This window comes from Balaenoptera physalus (genome assembly GCF_965194825.1).
Source record: "Balaenoptera physalus genome assembly, chromosome: Y".
NCBI lineage: Eukaryota > Metazoa > Chordata > Mammalia > Artiodactyla > Balaenopteridae > Balaenoptera > Balaenoptera physalus.
The window spans coordinates 4,005,010-4,022,800 of NC_138904.1; the positions used below are offsets into that span (position 1 = coordinate 4,005,010).

The following is a 17,791-nucleotide window of genomic DNA, read 5'->3' on the forward strand; positions in this document are numbered from 1 at the left end:
TATAGCACAGGGAACTCTGCTCAATATTTTGTAATAACCTATCAGAGAAAAGAATCTGAAACAGTATATATATATGTGTGTCTGTGTGTATATATATATATATATATATATATATATATATATATATATATGTATATATATATAAAACTGACTCACTTTTCTGCACACCTGAAACTAACACAACATTGTAAATCAACTATACTTCAATAAAAAATAAATTTCATAAAATCTATTTTGATCACTATAGCCCTAGGGCAAAGAAAAATGTTCAACACTTAACAGAAAATTTAATAAATACATGTTTAATTTTTTAAAAACTATTTATTACCAAACATGATTCCCAAATCTAAATCAAGTAATTTGCAAATATGTCCAGGGTTTGTGTGGAGCTCTCTCACCGAACTCAAGTCACAGATCATCAAGGTCAAACTGTCATGTCTTCAAGACATCTGGTCTCTGAAAAATCTCTTTTCTGTGCTCCTCTAACTGTCTCCATGCTTTTGTTCCACAGTTCAATAATCAGTACCATCCTTTTTCTAGTTATTTAGGTAAATTCAAAGCCACCTGTGGTGCTCCCTTTCCAAGATTCCACATACACTAAGTCCTCACATCTGCTGAGGGTCTTAACACAGGACCAGAGACGCGGTTACTGGTAACCTCACTGGTTACTGGTCAGAGAGAGGAGAGATCACAAAAGGTTAGCGAAAATGCAAAAGCCCAATAGTACCAAGTGTTGAGCAAGGATATGGAGCAGTTCCCATGCTATGCCGGTGACAAGTAGAGTGGCCACACAGGAAAAAATTTTGTGTCACAGAGGAAAGTCGAGCATGCAGAAGACTTTGGTGTAGATAAGCATACACACACATATATACAAACTATATAGTTTAAATAGTTTGTATCTGTCCCATAGAGCTTCTTGAATATTCATGTCGGGAGACATACACAGACATTTCCATTTGCAGCCGTAGCCATAATAGGAAAAGAACTGGAAGAACCCAGACGTCCACGAAGAGGTGAATGGATAAATAAATGTTGGCATATTAAAACAATACTACACACAGTGAAAAATAAAAAACGGATCTGTAAGTTAAAATGGATAAATCCCCCAAATAAAAAGCAAGTCACAGAAGAATACATATGGTGTGATGTTACTGATATGATATTACATAAAACTAAACAGTACATTACTTAGAGCTGTATTTGTACTGAAATACAAAAAACAGGAAGGGCATTATTAAGACCAAATGCTGGGACAGTTAACTCCTACCCAGGGTCACAATTCACAATTCACAATACAAAGATATTGGTAATGTTCTATTTTCTAGTATGGCCGTATGTATATTTGTTTAGCTTCTATGTGGGTATTTATATATTTCCATGTAGTGCACATTTTATGAGCATGGTTATTTCACAGTGCAGATTTCCATCAAGAGATGCATGTCTATATATAAGTTTGCCCTCACTTCATTTTCCCAAGCACTTAAAAAAGTATCTGAAATTTTAAATGAAAATATCTGAAATTTTAAAAGGGAAGGAAAAAGATCAACGCCAAGGTTACATGCCAAGCCCAAGGCAATGGGCCATCCGCCCACAGAATCCTTAAGACGCAGCAGTGGCTGACGGCATCGCTAAAACTAGAGTCAGGTCACCTAAGACGCTACTGCCTAGGTCGCTAATTAGCCAGGCGACCTGTGACCCATCACTTAGCGCCCAGAGCTTCAGGCCCCTGGACCGCGCCATGAGGACCTGGAGGATGTGCCCTCTTCGGCTGCCTTCATCCTGAGGATCATCTGAAACCACAGACGGCTATCCTCAAAACTGAGTGTACATGAAATAGCGAAGCGGTGGGCACAGAAAGTTCTCCAATGAGGTAGGAAGCCATAATTCAGGGGAGACCATTGGCACTGAAGAATACGGGAAGATGTGTGGTGTCAGAAGCAGATAAAACAGGCTTACAACCCTATTCCTAAAAAATGTACTCTTCAGGACCACAAAACCTCTATGGGCAGGATAAAAATGTCACTAGATTTACATTCACCTGAATTCTACACCCAGATTCAGAATGAATATTAATTCTTGTTTCCCCCGATATTCATGGATTCCTTGTACTCACTATCTTATACAAATAATCCATTGTCGTCTTCTCATATCTGACCATATGGAGTTATTTCACAAGAGTTTGTACTGGAAATTATGCATACATATATATAACTATATGTATATAGTTTTAAAGTATACACATATCTACATCTAAACTAATAATACAATATGATGCACGTGTGTGTGTGTGTATGTCTCCAAACCAACCCACTGAGGTATTAAGTTCCTTTTGTTCCGGTACTATGCCTTCTCCATTCTTTGTAAATCTCTCCGGCACCTTGTGCAAGGCCCTTCACGTTGTACATGATCAATAAAACATATTATACGTGATGCCGATTACCCATTGCTAGATAGTTCGGTCTAAGTGTGAGCAATCTGAAAAACAGGCTCAAATATACACCGCTGGGCATCGCAACATTTACTCATCCAGCTGTTAAATATCTGGAAGGAGTACGGGCAAGGATTAGGAAAGTGCCTTCTGGACTTGGGCTGCCTAGAATTCAACGCCATCAGCAACCACTGAAGGCTGTAAACCATCGATGCCTCCACATTCCTACCTATAAAATGGGCACAGCATAGGATGTAACTTAAGGATATTACTGCACGTAGGTATATGGGCAGATACGTGTGTGTGAATATATACACCACATATGCATATGTATGTGTATGTAAATATATATACATTTGGAACAAGAAGTGTTCCCCAAAGAAACGAGAGCTAATTATAACTACTTCCTGAGGTTTCACTCAATGCTTCCACTGTGACCCACTTTGATCAATATGACGATACATCATCAAACTCCCACCTGAATACAGTCTACATCCAGATGATGAGGTCAAGCCTGCATTTAAATTATTACAATTAAGCAAATGCGTGGCCCACTTCTTCCCATCCCCTCCTTCTGTGGGACTGTGGGCTTCTGCAGGTTGGAATTTGGGATGGAGTGTCTAAGAGACGTATTGAAACTTCTAGATATGTAGAGAGAGCTGGCCCCAAGGGGTTCTGTCAGATGGTAACAGAGACGTGAAGGACTGAAACTCAAGAATGTGAATACAAGCCTACCGAGATTTACAGACAGTGGGAAAGATGTACCAGAAGGAACACACATTATTTCAGAGTCAATTCACATTCATTGCTAGACGATGAGCAGTTGAAAGGCAAAGACCACAGATGATTAATAGTTAAACTTGGGAAAGAGAAGGTCCTCAGCACAGGTTATTCAATCAAAAGGAAGAGACAGATACCGAAGGAAGTCATAAGGAACCTGGACAAGAAAGGCAGAAAAATGGCAAGTCAGCATTCACGATGCTCTCCTTAGCTGATCTCCTGTGGGTACCATAGTAAACCCCCCTACCAGCGACTCCATTCATACCCCCAACATAAACCTCCTGTGGGGCCCATGATTTAGCCCCTATGGTTTTTGCCTGTATGAGCTTCATCATGAAGACAGAGTGTCTTGGGTTTGCCCGTTGACACAAGAATAAAAAGTGTTAGTCTGTGGCACTTTACCAGTTTCAGTCAATTTTGATGGAACCTAACTTTAGAAACTAAGGTACAGATCCATTTCCGAGGATCTACTTGTGAGATCTCTGCAAGTAAAGTAAGGAGTCCCAGATGTTAAGCACTCTTTATTTTTTTTTTCTGCTTATTATATCTCTTTTAGCCATTTTTTAAATTGAAGTATAGCTGATTTACAATGTTGTGTTAATTACTGCTGTACAGCAAAGCGATTCATTTATGCATATATATATATATATATATATGTTCTCTTTTTATATTCTTTTCCAATGGTTTATCACAGGATATTGAATATACTTCTCTGTGCCATACAGTAGAACCTTGTTGTTTATCCATCCTATATGTAATAGCTTACATCTACCTGCTAACCCCAACTTCCCACTCCATCCCTCCCCCACCCCCTCCCCTTTGGCAACCACCAGTCTGTTCTCTGTGTCTGTGATTCTGTTTCTGTTTCATAGATAGGTTCATCTGAAGCACTCTTAATACCATTCGGTATAAAAGGTGTTCCCAGAGCTGTATAACGGGGGCTGAAGTAATCTTGATCACCAAAAGGAGATATTTACGACAAGAAGTTGAGTGAGTTCTCCTGCAAAGGAAAGCTACTAGTGTGAGCAAAAAAGAGGAGTCCCTTTATAGACAGCCCAGTTTCACCTTAGATGTCATAAGGAACCTTAGATGTGGTGGGACCTCACCCAGTCAGACGGTGGGCCTGACGATCGATGGTTGAACACCTGCACACTTTGGGGTTAGTCTGGATGAGAAGAACCAAGTCTTCCCAAAGGAGACAACAATCAAGAACAATTTCAGGCGATAATGATAAGTGTGTGTATTTGGGTCTTTAATAAGTAGCTTTGAAACGGTTGTCTATAGCCTCTACCGATGAACTGTACAGTGTCCAACAATAGAGAGTGTCTTCAGGATGTTTCCCGAGACACCATCCATGACTCAAGGACTGGCTCAAGCTTATATAACCCCAGCTGGAGTGTCCCACTTTTCCTCTGAAGCCTGTATCCTATTTGCCTAAAGCATACTTCATCTTATGGGGAAGGCTGTTTCATCGTATATGGAAGACGCTGTATCTTGGAAATTACTATTTTCAGTGTGATGTTCACTGTGACAGTTGGAATTCTTCTCTCATGTGTTTCTGACGGTGTAGAGTCACTTCAAGTGATGAGAGCTGATGTGCTTATACACTGTAGGACTCTGGGTGATTAAACAATCCTGTTCCCACACACTGTACTCGCCAAGCACGACTCTGTCTAAGCTCCCAGAAGAGGCGGGTTTGTTTTCTGTCTTGACCACCACCATCTCCACCCGTTCCCCAGCACGTTTCCTCTGCCTTCCTCAAACAGGAAGATTCATGTGTGAAAACCAACCCTTTTCCCAGGGATTGAGACACTCCAGAGAGGTTTCCTGTCTTAACATCAGAAACTACCTGAGATGAGACCTTCCATCTCTAGGAATTGACCGGGTCATCCAAGATGTGGAACGTAGGCGAGGGTTCTTCCCTGAAAACCTTTGTGTCTCACGATAGTGTGGAGAGGGAGCAGAGGAAGGAAGAAAAGGGATGCAAAAGGAAGGAGAGAATTCACAAAGGGAGGAAAGAATAAGAAGTCTGTAGTCAAGAGACAGAGTCAGGGTCAAGGCTCAAAGGCATCTCCTTGTTAACCTACCCCCAAAGCCTTACAAGCATTATAACAAAAGTAAAATTCATGCAAATGAAATTTATTGTGCCAATAAATGCAGTAAATAGCATTCAACTATCATTGCTCCTGACACCTTTACTTTTTTAAATAAAAATGAGGGAAGATTCTAATCCACTAGATTCCTTACTTTATCTTCACACGCAAAGACTCTCACACTGTACCCTCTCTACTGGGGCCTAATTACTCTCTCATCCCCAGCCTCTGGCAAAATTCCTACCTACACATGCAGGTTTTAAAAAGAAAAGCTGAATAAACTAAATTTTTAAATCCTTTCCTCTACCCAGTTCCAAATTCAGTTTCTCTACCCAGAGTCCGTGATTCCCATTCCCACCCAGGTGCCCCTGAATAGAACTCAGGGGCTCTATAAACTAGAACAGATGAGAGAGATTACATCTTTGTTTTCAGTAAATGTGAACTGAAATTTAGGCTTTGCTTCAATTATGAATGTAGGTGTAACATACACACAAACACACACTCAGTAATAGGAGAAGTCCCTGTAACTTTGCCCCAACAGAAGTCACATATTTTCTTATCAAATTAATGTTATGGCAGATATCACAAAATGCTGTCTATAGTCACCATTACTTTCCAGTTGTGACAATTATCAGCCTCTAACTAGATCTGGTTACTTAATACACAAAAAAGAAGCACATAAAATACTATGACACATTTTACAATCCAGCAATCCCACTCCTGGGCATATATCCAGAGAAAACTCTAATTCATAAAGATACGTGCAGGGACTTCCTTGGTGGTCCAGGGGTTAAAACTCCATGCTCCCAGTGCAGGGGGCCCGGGTTTCATCCCTGGCCAGGGAACTAGATCCCACATGCTGCAACTAAAAAAAGATCCCACCTCACTGAAGATCCCGCATGCAACTAAGACCCAGCACAGTGAAATAAATAAATATTAAAAAATACATGCACCCCAATGTTCATAGCAGTACTATGCACAATAGCCAAGACATGGAAGCAACCTAAGTGTCCATCGACAGATGAATGGATAAAGAAAATGTGGTACAAATATACAATGGAATACTACTCAGCCATGAAAAAGAACAAAGCATTGCCATTTGCAGCAACATGGATGGACCTAGAGATGATCATACTAAGTGAAGTAAATCGGACAGAGAAAGACAAATACCATATGATATCACTTATATGTGGAATCTAAAAAAATGATATAAATGAACTCATTTACAAAACAGAAACAGACTCACAGACATAGAAAACAAACTTATGGTTATCAAAGGGGAAAGAGGGGAAAATAAATTAGGAGTTTGGGATTAGCATATACAAACTACTATATATAAAACAGATAAACAAGGTCCTACTATAGAGGCACAGGGAACTATATTCAATATCCTGTAATAAACCATAATGGAAAAGAATATGAAAAATAACGTATATATATGTATAACTGAGTCACTTTGCTGTACAGCAGAAATTAACACAATGTTGCAAATCGGCTATACTTCAATAATAAAATACTATGACACATTTAAAGAATATCTTTATAACTATGTCAATAAAACTGGTTTCCTTTTAAGGTTATTTATCTTATGAATTAAAATACTATGTTCAGAAAGGGTGTATATTTTTCCCCAAACTGACAAAGGGATCTCTCTCTCTCACACACACACACACACACACACACACACACACAAAAACACACACACCCCCTCTGAGTAGGCATGGTTAAAATCCCTTGACTAACTGCCAAACTACTAATACCGCCTGCATCTCCAGCTACCCTGACCTGGTTATAGGAGGGTTTTCTGCTGGTGGATAAGGTACATGTGGTTGAGTGAAAAAAGATCACCCACTCAGCAATCTTGTATCAAGGCTTTTCTGGCTCTTCTGCCCTCCCTTCGGAAAATGTGCCCTGAGCCTAAGTCCCCCGTGAGAAGGCATGACACCTCCACCTGAAGGTCTTGCTTTGCTGTGGTCACACCTGTCCAGGTCAGGGAAGTCTTCCTGGGCATCCCTCCCCACAGACCTTTGCTGGAACCTGACACCACCTCAGCCTGGCTTCCCTAGTGGTCAAAGCTATGCCCACGACAAGTGACTGATAGGAATACTGGGACCAGGAATTCATCCTTTATCTACACCACTTGTATACAGAAGAGGCAGGGATCAACTCCAAGGCCAGGGCACCCCTTCACCTCTGGAATGATTCCAGCAAAGGCAGCGTCCTTCTCTCTTTCTGAACCAAAGCCACTTAAATTTTAAACCTAAAATTTGAGAATAAAGGAATGTTGAAAACTCACACGTCTTTCTAATCCTAGATACATAGAACACGATAGCTAACGTGAGTTTCCATTTGAAATACCACAAGTGAACGGAGGAAGGGAAAGAGTCAGAAGAAGAGAAGTTAATTAATTTGCCACTGGATTCAAACCGGTCAGAGTGGCCATCATCAAAAAGTCTACAAACAACAAATGCTGGAGAGGTGTGGAGAAAAGGGAACCCTCCTGCACTGTTGGTGGGAATGTAAATTGGTGCAGCCACTATGGAGAACAGTATGGAGGTTCTTTAAAAAACTAAAAATAGAGTTTCCATATGATCCAGTAATCCAACTCCTGGGCATATACCCTGAGAAAACCATAATTCGAAAAGATACATGCACCCCAATGTTCACTGCAGCACTATTTACAATAGCCAAGACATGGAAGCAACCTATGTGTCCACTGACAGATGAATGGATAAAGAAGATGTGGTACATATACACAACGGAATATTACTCAGCCATAAAAAACAAACAAAATAATGCCATTTGCAGCAACATGGATGGACCTAGAGATTATCATACTAAGTGAAGTAAGCCAGACAGAGAAAGACAAATATCTTATGATATCACTTATATGTGGAATCTAAAAAAAGGGTACAAATGAACTTATCTACAAAACAGAAATGGAGTCACAGATGTAGAACACAATCTTATAGTTACCGGGGAGAAACGGGGGGAAGAATAAATTGGGAGATTGGGATTAAGATATACACAATACTATATATAAAGTAGATAGCTAATAAGGACTTACTGTATAGCACAGGGAACTCTACTCAATACTCTGTAATGACCTATATGGGAAAAGAATCTAAAAAAGATTGGATATATGTATATGCATAACTGATTCACTTTGCTGTACACCTGAAACTAATAACATTGTAAATCAACTATACTCCCACAAAAAAAAAATTTGCCATTGGATGCTGGGTAACCAGAGTCTGAACTCATTAAAGCCATCGAGAAGAAATCCAGTGATGAACAGCATTGATGGAGGCGTGCATAAACCCACTGCTTCTCTCTGTGTCCTACCTATTCCCTATGGTCCATTTCTAAGACAAAGGATGCGGGAAGACTCAAAGTTACATAAGCTCCAATGTGTTTAACAAATGGCAAAATCCTGAAACTCTAAAAAGGGAAGTCTATCCCTTCTGACTTATAACCTGTACCACCTCCCTTTTGCACCTGAAAACTCTCCCTTGCTTTTCTTCAGTGCATATGTGGGAAGATTTCTTTCTTTCCTTCACCTCTTTCTGTACAGAGAAGGATATAAAAAGGTTGATTTTTTTTTTCACTACAATAATCAGATGCCACAGATTTTTTTTTTTGCGATGAATGCTTTCCTTGGCTATTTTTCAGACCTCCTATTAAGAGCTATTCTTTCATTCTGGCCTATTCCTCTTAACCCAATTAAACCCAATTAAATCCTCTGCCATGATGGTTCTATTTCCCTTACGTCTAATTATCCTTTAACTAGTCTCTGTTACTGCATGTTCTTTTCCACTGGCCCACCCCTGACGGTAGCACGAAGAGGACGTGATACACACACAAACAAAACCTTGATGTTAAATTTTCATCTGGCAAATTCCCCTGAGTGGAAATTTACCAACAGCCAGGGTGCCATTTGAAGACTAAATTCCTTTGCAGCTTCAAATACTGGAGGAGCACAGGCTGATTGCGTCAAAGAGGTTTTAAAACGACCACATGCAAAACAATTTGCCTCTGTTAAGAATGTCCTTTGAGTTAATTAGGTCATTAGGAAAACACACTGAATTTATGGCGGCTCAGATAACTGCCTTCAATATGTATTAACAAATAAACTTTACGTGTGTACGTGTGTATGTGTGTACGTGTGTGTGTGTACGTGTGTGTGTGTGTGTGTGTGTGTGGCTGCTTTCCCCGAGATTTTTACAGCCTAGATTAAAATTAGAAGCCTCCTTCCGAGGAGGCCCATTTTGATGCTTGATTTTACTCACAAATAAAGAGCTTTTAAAAATATACTCAAGAACATCAGAGATTCATTAGCTTTAAGGATATTCTAAGAGTAAAGTTAGGAAGCCGGAACTCTTCAAAAAAGGTAAAGGAAAATCAGAAGAGGCAGGACGGAGACACAGCCCTGAATCCAAGTAGAACCGTCTCCTGGAAATAGGCTGGTTTTCCAGATCACAGGACGGGACCTCAAGGCAGGAGGGAACACAGATGTCTGTAACCGAAGACCAAGTACATAAGTTCTAGTGACATCCATCATTTAAGAGACTCAAGGATTAGATCCTATCACAAAGCCAGCTCTGTCAGCACTGCACGGGTTTCGTGAGTGGGCTTCTCCTGGGATAAAAGGGACTTCTCAAAAATAAACACTTTGGGGATTTCCCTGGCAGTCTAGTGGTTAAGAAAGACTCTGCGCTCCCAATGCAGGGGGCAAGGGTTCGATCCCTGGTCGGGGAACTAAGATCCCGCGTGCCACACGCTGCGGCCAAAAAATAAAATAAAATAAAAAATAAACACTTTGGTGAGCCCCTGGCTTCTCAGCTAATAATATAGAGACCTACACCCCACCTGATATTTATCGCGTATAAAGTGCATTGAAGAAATGTAGGCTATACTAGCTGCGAAAGATAAAGCATGCTATTCATAACGGCCAGTGCTGACTGGTAGAAAATACTCCTCACTGTAGAAGCTCGGGAAAGGCCAGATTATACTGAAAGGCATTTTGGCTTCCACGCAAGCATGCTCGACCGCTGAACACATTTCTAGGGCCGGTAATGACGTCCCTCGCTCCCGAGTGAAAGGACCTCCTGGAATCAGACCAGAGGAACGCAAGGAGCTCCTCCACGGAGCCGCTTAGGGTGACCGACGGCCCGGGAAACACAAACTGAGATAACTGTATTTAATTCAACTCCATGCGCCACTCCAGAAACAGGAAAAAGTGGAACAATTAAATCGCAACGGTGCCATTGAACCAGCCCAGTGGCCTTCCTGTAGGACAGACAAAGCCCTCCACAACGAGAACATTCTGTGACTTCAGTTTAAAAAAGAAAAAAGAAAAAAGAAAACAACCGGAAAAATGAAAGGCTTTTTGAGAGAAGCATTAGGTCATTTTTCAGCAGTGACTGCCTTTCTATAAAGAACACATCCGATAATAAGGAATAAAAAACAACTGAGTGATGAAGTTTGCTCAGGTTATATCCTCATTTTATCTTTTAAGGGAAAGCGCCTTACCTCGGTGAAGGGAACCGTGGATGGGATTTTCAAAGAGGCAGGAATCTGTGTTACTGTAGGTCCCTGGTTCTTAAAGGTGGCTGTTGATTAGAATCCTTGGGGAGAAGTGAAAAATCCCACTACTCAGGCTGCACTCCAGACCGCGTCTGTCAGCGTCTCCGGGCTGGGGGCGGGTCGAGGCACAGGTGTTGGTATTTATCAAATCCTCCAGGTGATTCTAATGGGTCGCCCGATTGGCCAAACGATGCTTTAGAAAAGGGTATCCACCTACACACCCTGGGAAATTTGGGTCTTATTTTATTTTATTTTTCCTTTAGAAAAATTTCGTTTCAACAAGGAAAGACTCGTATGCTGTCTTCAAAGCCAAACTATAAGTATTATTTCAGCAGCAACAATAGCATCAAACAGCAAATTCCTCCCCCAAGGTCCACCCGCTCCCCCATCACCATGGCTACCTCAGGAGGGAAAGACTTTCAGGTGTCTCAGCTTTACTTCTCAAAATATGCCCCATCGTAGTTCTAAACAGTTTGCTCCTTTTTCTGGACAAGTCTTTTTTAGATACTATCTAGAGATGATCCAACCTATTTGCCTCTAAATTTCCCGATACAGTTCCAACACTTTTGCTTATCTCATTTTCTAGTACAAACACCGTTGTAACCGTGCAATTAATGGTCACTCTTGAACCAAGCTCTGTACGCTAACAAAAATCTTCTTTTTTGAATCACCTGTTTTAACTGGAGACAATTACAGCCTCAGAGTTTCACTTTCACACTTTCTGTGAATCTACTCTTCATTTTTCTTAATGCTCATCTCAAGGACGGTCTCCACGGGATCAAATGCTTCATTTCCTTTATTTTTTTTCCTTGATGTCTCTCTGGAGCATCCTTTTGTGTCCCAGTCTCCCCCCGGAATTCATTGGGGACTCAGTTCCTCTGGCTATTTTCTGTGAAGTCCATTGTTTCTTGGAAACCATTTCCATTCACTATGTATTCTGCTATTTGAAGGAACACATTATCACACGGCCTTCTGAGAAAAAAGACAATGAAAAGTCGATCTTTGGAGACCATGCACGAGTTCAAATTCTAGACTCTGACCTCACATGCATAGTTTGGTTCAGAGTGGAGTTCTAAGTCGGAAATCAGTTCTATCTGGGGTTCTGGAAGTTTCTGTCGTTGAATCTTTGGGAAAGACTTTGAAGGGCCTGTGGCATTCTAACTACTGATTATTCGGGGTTTTTTCTCTTTTTTTACTTGCCCTTCCAACTGCTCTGAGGATCCCAATCTCTTAGGATCTTCTCCGTGTAGCTGCTGTTCTGAAATTTCACAGCAGTGTGCTTCGGGCGTGAATTTCATTTCATTCTCACGCTGGGCATCCAATGTGCCACGTAAGTGTGAAAGCTTATATCTTTCAATGATGGGGGGAAAATGAAGATTATTTACAAGTCTTTTCTGCCCCTTTTATTCTTTGTCACCCTTTGCTGGAACCACTGTTTGGATGATGAATTCCTAGATTGAGACTTAATTTTCTTTCTTTCCTTTTTTTTCCATCAGGTTTTATCCATAGGAAATATCTTCATATTTATGTCTGGCTCCATTTTTTTTTTTTAATTTGGCTATTATGTTACTTTTTCAAAGGAGTCCCACTTTTTTAAAGGATTTGTATTTTAGCATATCTCCCACAAGTTATAGATGAGAGGGTTGTTTTCTTTTTTTACGTTTCTACTTGGTGCTGTGTATGTTTCCTCCAGATAACTTTTTTCCGTTGTCCATTTTTTTTTAAGACTCTCTTATTGGAAGCTACCCTAAAATATCTAGGATGTAAGGCTATCTTTTCTCATCGATGAACAAGCTCTGCGTCAGTAGGTTGTGGTCCTCAGCAGGTGGACTTCTATACAGTGAAAAAGCAAGTTACTCAAATGGCTTTCAAATGCTGTTTATGGAATTCTTTTCACTGCTCATTCAGTTTCCCCATAAAAAGGTGCCTCCCATACGTGTTTGGACAAGCCTAGGGGCTTTCAACTTGGGAGGGAAGTAGGGGGCAGTAGGATACCCCTTGCCACTGGGATGCAGAATGCACGTAATTCCCTAGTTGTTCTGTCTGGGGACAGTCCTCACTCCACTAATTCTGAAGTCCCTGGGTCCTTCTCTCTTGCATTCAATTCTCCAAATAAACATCTTCTATTTCCTTGGCAGCAGGGGGAAAAACAGTACTTTGCCACATGGATGGAAACCTCTGGTCTAACAGAAGATCAACGGAGCTTAGAGTTTTAAAAGAGGTTAAAAAATGCTTGCGTTCAATCTAACTTGGATTAAAAACAATACGTGTGTTCAATCCAAATTCTGCACCATCCAAGGAAGTCATTTATCTTTCTTACTCTGAGAAAAATACCACTATACAAGGACCTGGATTTAATATAAACGGCATATAAATGGCAGGGTGGCATACAATTAGGTAGTATTAACAAACTAGTGAATACAACAGAAAGGAAGCAGACTCACAGATATACAGAATAACCTAGTGGTTCCCAGTGAGGAGAGGGGAGGGGGGAAGGAGCAAGATAGGGGGAGGGGGGTAAGAGGAACAAACTCTTAGGTATAAAATAAGCTACAAGGATATATTGCACAACACGTGGAATATACCCAAAGTTTTATAAAAACTATAAATGGAGTATAACCTTTAAAACTGTGAATCATTATGTTGTACACCTGTAACTTACATAATATTGTACAGCAACTATACTTCAATAAAAAACAAATTAGGTGGTATTACACCACCTTGAAGTAGGGAGAATGCACACTCCATGAAATAGAGTTCATTACACTGAATTAAATGCTTTCCAAAGTCATTGAATAAATAGCTTGATGTAATGTTTTTCATGTACATATCAAATCCTAAAGCATTTAATTTCTTTTCTTCATTTTTATCTGGCAAAGATGCCTCTAAGAAAAAAGAAAAAAAAAAAAAAAAAAAGGGAATTCCCTGGAGGTCCAGTGGTTAAGACTCTGTGCTTTCACTGCAGGGGACACAGGTTCGATCCCTGGTCTGGGAACTAAGATCTCGCGTGCCACATGGCCAAACAAAATTTTAAAAAAAGATTAAAACAATTTTTAAATAAGTAAGAAATAGGACATCTGCAGAAACATGGATGGACCCAGAGATGGTCATACTGAGTGAAGTAAGTCAGCCAGAGAAAGACAAATAACATATGATATCGCTTATATATGGAATCTAAAAAAAAAGGGTACAAATGAATGAACTTATTTACAAAATAGAAATAGAGTCACAGATGTAGAAAACAAACTTATGGTTACCAAACGATGGGGAGGAGGGATAAATCGGGAGATCAGGATGGACATATACACACTACTATATATAGAATAGATAACTAATGAGGACCTACTGTAGAGCACAGGGAACTCTACTCAATACTCTGCAACGGCCTATACGGGAAAAGAATCTTAAAAAAATAAAAGAGTGGATATATGTATATATAAATCACTTTGCTGTATACCTGGTATTAAGCAAACATTGTAAATCAACTATACTCCGATAAAAATATGTTTTTTAAATGGGGAAAATAAAACCAACCTCAAAGAACGTAAGAAATAGGACTAAAAGTGAAAATTTACACAGACAAATTATCTGGAATCAGGAATGAGGGTAGGCATGTTAGATGCTCATCAAAATACATTTGCCAACATTGAGCTCTGACGTTTCCTCAATGAATTTCCTCACTTTCTGCCATCTTTGTCATCCAATCAATTCAAGATCACAAGCTGTATCTTCTCCTGTTCATTTTACTTGTAAAGGGTTCATAATGGCCATGAGTGTTTTCACTCAGCCCAGGGGTCTTTAATCAAAAATTGAGTCAGCATAAACATAGAGAACAGACTGGTGGTTGCCAAGGCGGGGGGAGGGGTAGGGAAGGACTGGGAACTATATCCAATCTCCTGGGATAAACCATCATGGAAAAGAATATGAAAAAGAATATATATGTGTATAACTGAATCCCTTTGCTGGACAGCAGAGATTGGCCCAACACTGTAAATCAACTATACTTCCATAATTTTTTTTAAAAAAATTGAGTCAGAATCTCATTTATATCTCTAGAAAATACAATATCCAGGGACTTCCCTGGTAGCGCAGTGGTTAAGAATCCGCCTGCCAATGCAGGGGACACGGGTTCGAGCCCTGGTCCGGGAAGATCCCACATGCCACGGAGCAACTAAGCCCGTGAGCCACAACTACTGAGCCTGTGCTCTAGAGCCCGTGAGCCACAACTACTGAGCCCGCGTGCCACAGCTACTGAAGCCTGCGTGCCTAGAGCCCGTGCTCCACAACAAGAGAAGCCACTGCGACGAGAAGCCCACGCACCTCAACAAAGGGTAGCCCCCGCTCACTGCAACGAGAGAAAGCCTGTGCACAGCAACGAAAACCCAACACAGCCAAAAATAAATAAATAAATTTATAAAAAAAAAAAAAGCACTTGGAATAGGTCCTAGCACAGAGGAAGAGCTATGTAATTGTTAGCCTCTGCTATGACTGATAACCCAAAGAGAGAAGGCTAAATTCAGGAGGCAGAATGCTAGGGTGGCAAAGTCCAAGGGGAAATGATGATATGGGGGCAAACACTTCCCCTTATATGATTCATTTAAATAAATAACCTATTTGGAACCCTCCTGCACTGTTGGTGGGAATGTAAGTTGGTGCAGCCATTATGGAGAGCAGTACAGAGGTTCCTTAGAAAACTAAAAATAGAACTACCATATGATCCAGCAATCCCACTCCTGGGCATATATCCAGACAAAACTCTAATTCAAAAAGATACATGCACCCCTATGTTCACAGCAGCACTATTTACAATAGCCAAGACATGGAAACAACCTAAATGTCCATCGACAGGTGAATGGATAAAGAAGATGTGGTACAAATATACAATGGAATATTACTCAGCCATGAAAAGGAATGAAATAATGCCATTTGCAGCAACATGGATGCAACTAGAGATTATCAATACTAAGTGAAGCAAGTCAGACACAGAAAGACAAATACCATATGACATTGCTTATATGTGGAATCTAAAATATGACACAAATGAACCTACCTATGAAACAGAAACAGACTCATGGACATAGAGAACAGACTTGTGGTTGCCAAGGGGAAGGAGGGGTGGGGGAGGGATGGAGTGGGGGTTTGGGGTTAGCAGATGCAAACTGGTATATATAGGATGGATAAACAACAAGGTCCTACTGTAGAGCACAGGGAACTATATTCAACATCCTGTGATAAACCATAATGGAAAAGAATGTATGTAAATGTATAACAGAATCACTTTGCTGTATAGCAGTAGTTAACACAACATTGTAATTCAACTATATTTCAATAAAAAATAAATTAAAAAAATAATACTCTGTTTATCAGCATTTTTGATGACACAAGCATAATACCTTGATGTGTGGTCAAGATTTATGAATAATTCTAGTCAATGGTCAAATCACAGCAGACAACGCAGGCAGAATCATGTCCTTTGAACACGAAAAATTTGCTGGTTGATAGTAGGAACTCCAGAACTTTGTAAAGAACACCAGGAGGCATCTTTTAAATTTCATACACCCAGCATTTAAAAGGTGGGAAGATGACTGAGGCTGACAGAATTCAGATGGTTTCATGGAGATAGGTAAATCTTAGATGTCTCCCTATGTGTTCTCAGATATTACTGTGGATTCTGTGCCCGTCTGCAATAAAGCACGCATGCCCATCTTTTGGTCACACAAATGCAGAAAACTTGTGACTCCAAAACCAATGGCTGGGGTACAGATGAGGATACATTACCAGAATTCCATGTTGAAAAACATCTTAAGAAGGGCAGTTAGCCCATCTTGCTTATATGACATAACTTAGCGTGATTAAATGTGATCATGTTCACCGACTGAGTTCTGATACTAGACTAAGTATCACAATACGTTTTACTGCGAATACAGGTGGATTCCTATCTGCATTAATATATTGATTTTGTCACTCTCAACTCCCTGTGGGAAGGCACCATCTCCTAGGATCCTTCTGTACACAATGGACAAGATAATCACTGCAAAGGAGCCCACGGTGACTTTTTTCCAGCAACCATTTCAAGCCCTTACACCTCAGGATCTACTCCTGGAAAATGGACAAGATATGCCAGCCTAACCTGTTGCCAGAATCCAATAAAACCATGACTATGAAGGCAAGTTTGAAAACTGTCAAGCAACACATGCATGTAAAATTATTCTAGTGGGCACTGACTCATTTATATGAAATAAAGTATTGCAATGTAGTGGTGGCCACCATCAGAACCATGGTGCACATGATTGCACATCAAGCGTTGAGTCCAAAAGAGCTCGGGAAGACAACACTCCTTCAATGACTTTTTCTAAAAAAGGGTAAAATATAGAAATGCTAAGCATGTATTCATCTTTGTAGGTGTGTGTGTGTGCACACACACGCACACGTGCTAAAATAGTTTACTAACTCAGGTAAAATGGCGGAAACCTAAATTCCATGGGACTGGCAAAGACAGAACATCAACTCAATCTTTTGAAGTCCTGAGCTAAGAAAGCTCCCACAGACTAAAAACTAAAAGACACCAAACCACTGATTATAGCATGACAAGGGAAAAAGGCAGATTTTGTTCACCAAGGTTACAAAGTATTAATAAACTCAAGGGTAATGGATAAGGCTTCAGGTCATGTCATCTTACCATCAAGATCATTCCAGACACATGGGACTGGAGTATCCTAAATGTCAACCATCTCCTGTGAGTGTCAAGGGCTCAGAGTAACTCATTTTTTAAAACCATGATAGTAGGCTAAAATTTAGAATGTTGCTCCTTGTATACATTTTGTGGCATTCCAATGCGAGGAGAGCAATCGCGTGGTGTGCATGAGGGGGCGCCTTGGTCTCATAAGTGGACGAGGCTGCTCTG

General features: G+C 40.4%; 1 protein-coding gene across 7 annotated transcripts in view; it reads right to left on the reverse strand.

The window, feature by feature from the left end:
* The window catches only part of LOC309653429 (neuroligin-4, X-linked), a 581,567-nt gene that overhangs the window by 264,724 nt on the left and 299,052 nt on the right, over positions 1-17,791 (reverse strand). Inside the window, exon 1 of one of the 7 annotated variants that reach the window (XM_082448094.1) lies at positions 10,834-13,790. The exons of the other annotated variants lie outside the window; for them this stretch is intronic. The gene's annotated coding sequence lies outside the window, so the exon portion shown is untranslated. Of the gene's footprint in view, positions 1-10,833; positions 13,791-17,791 lie in introns of those variants that run through there. 7 annotated transcript variants of the gene reach the window in all.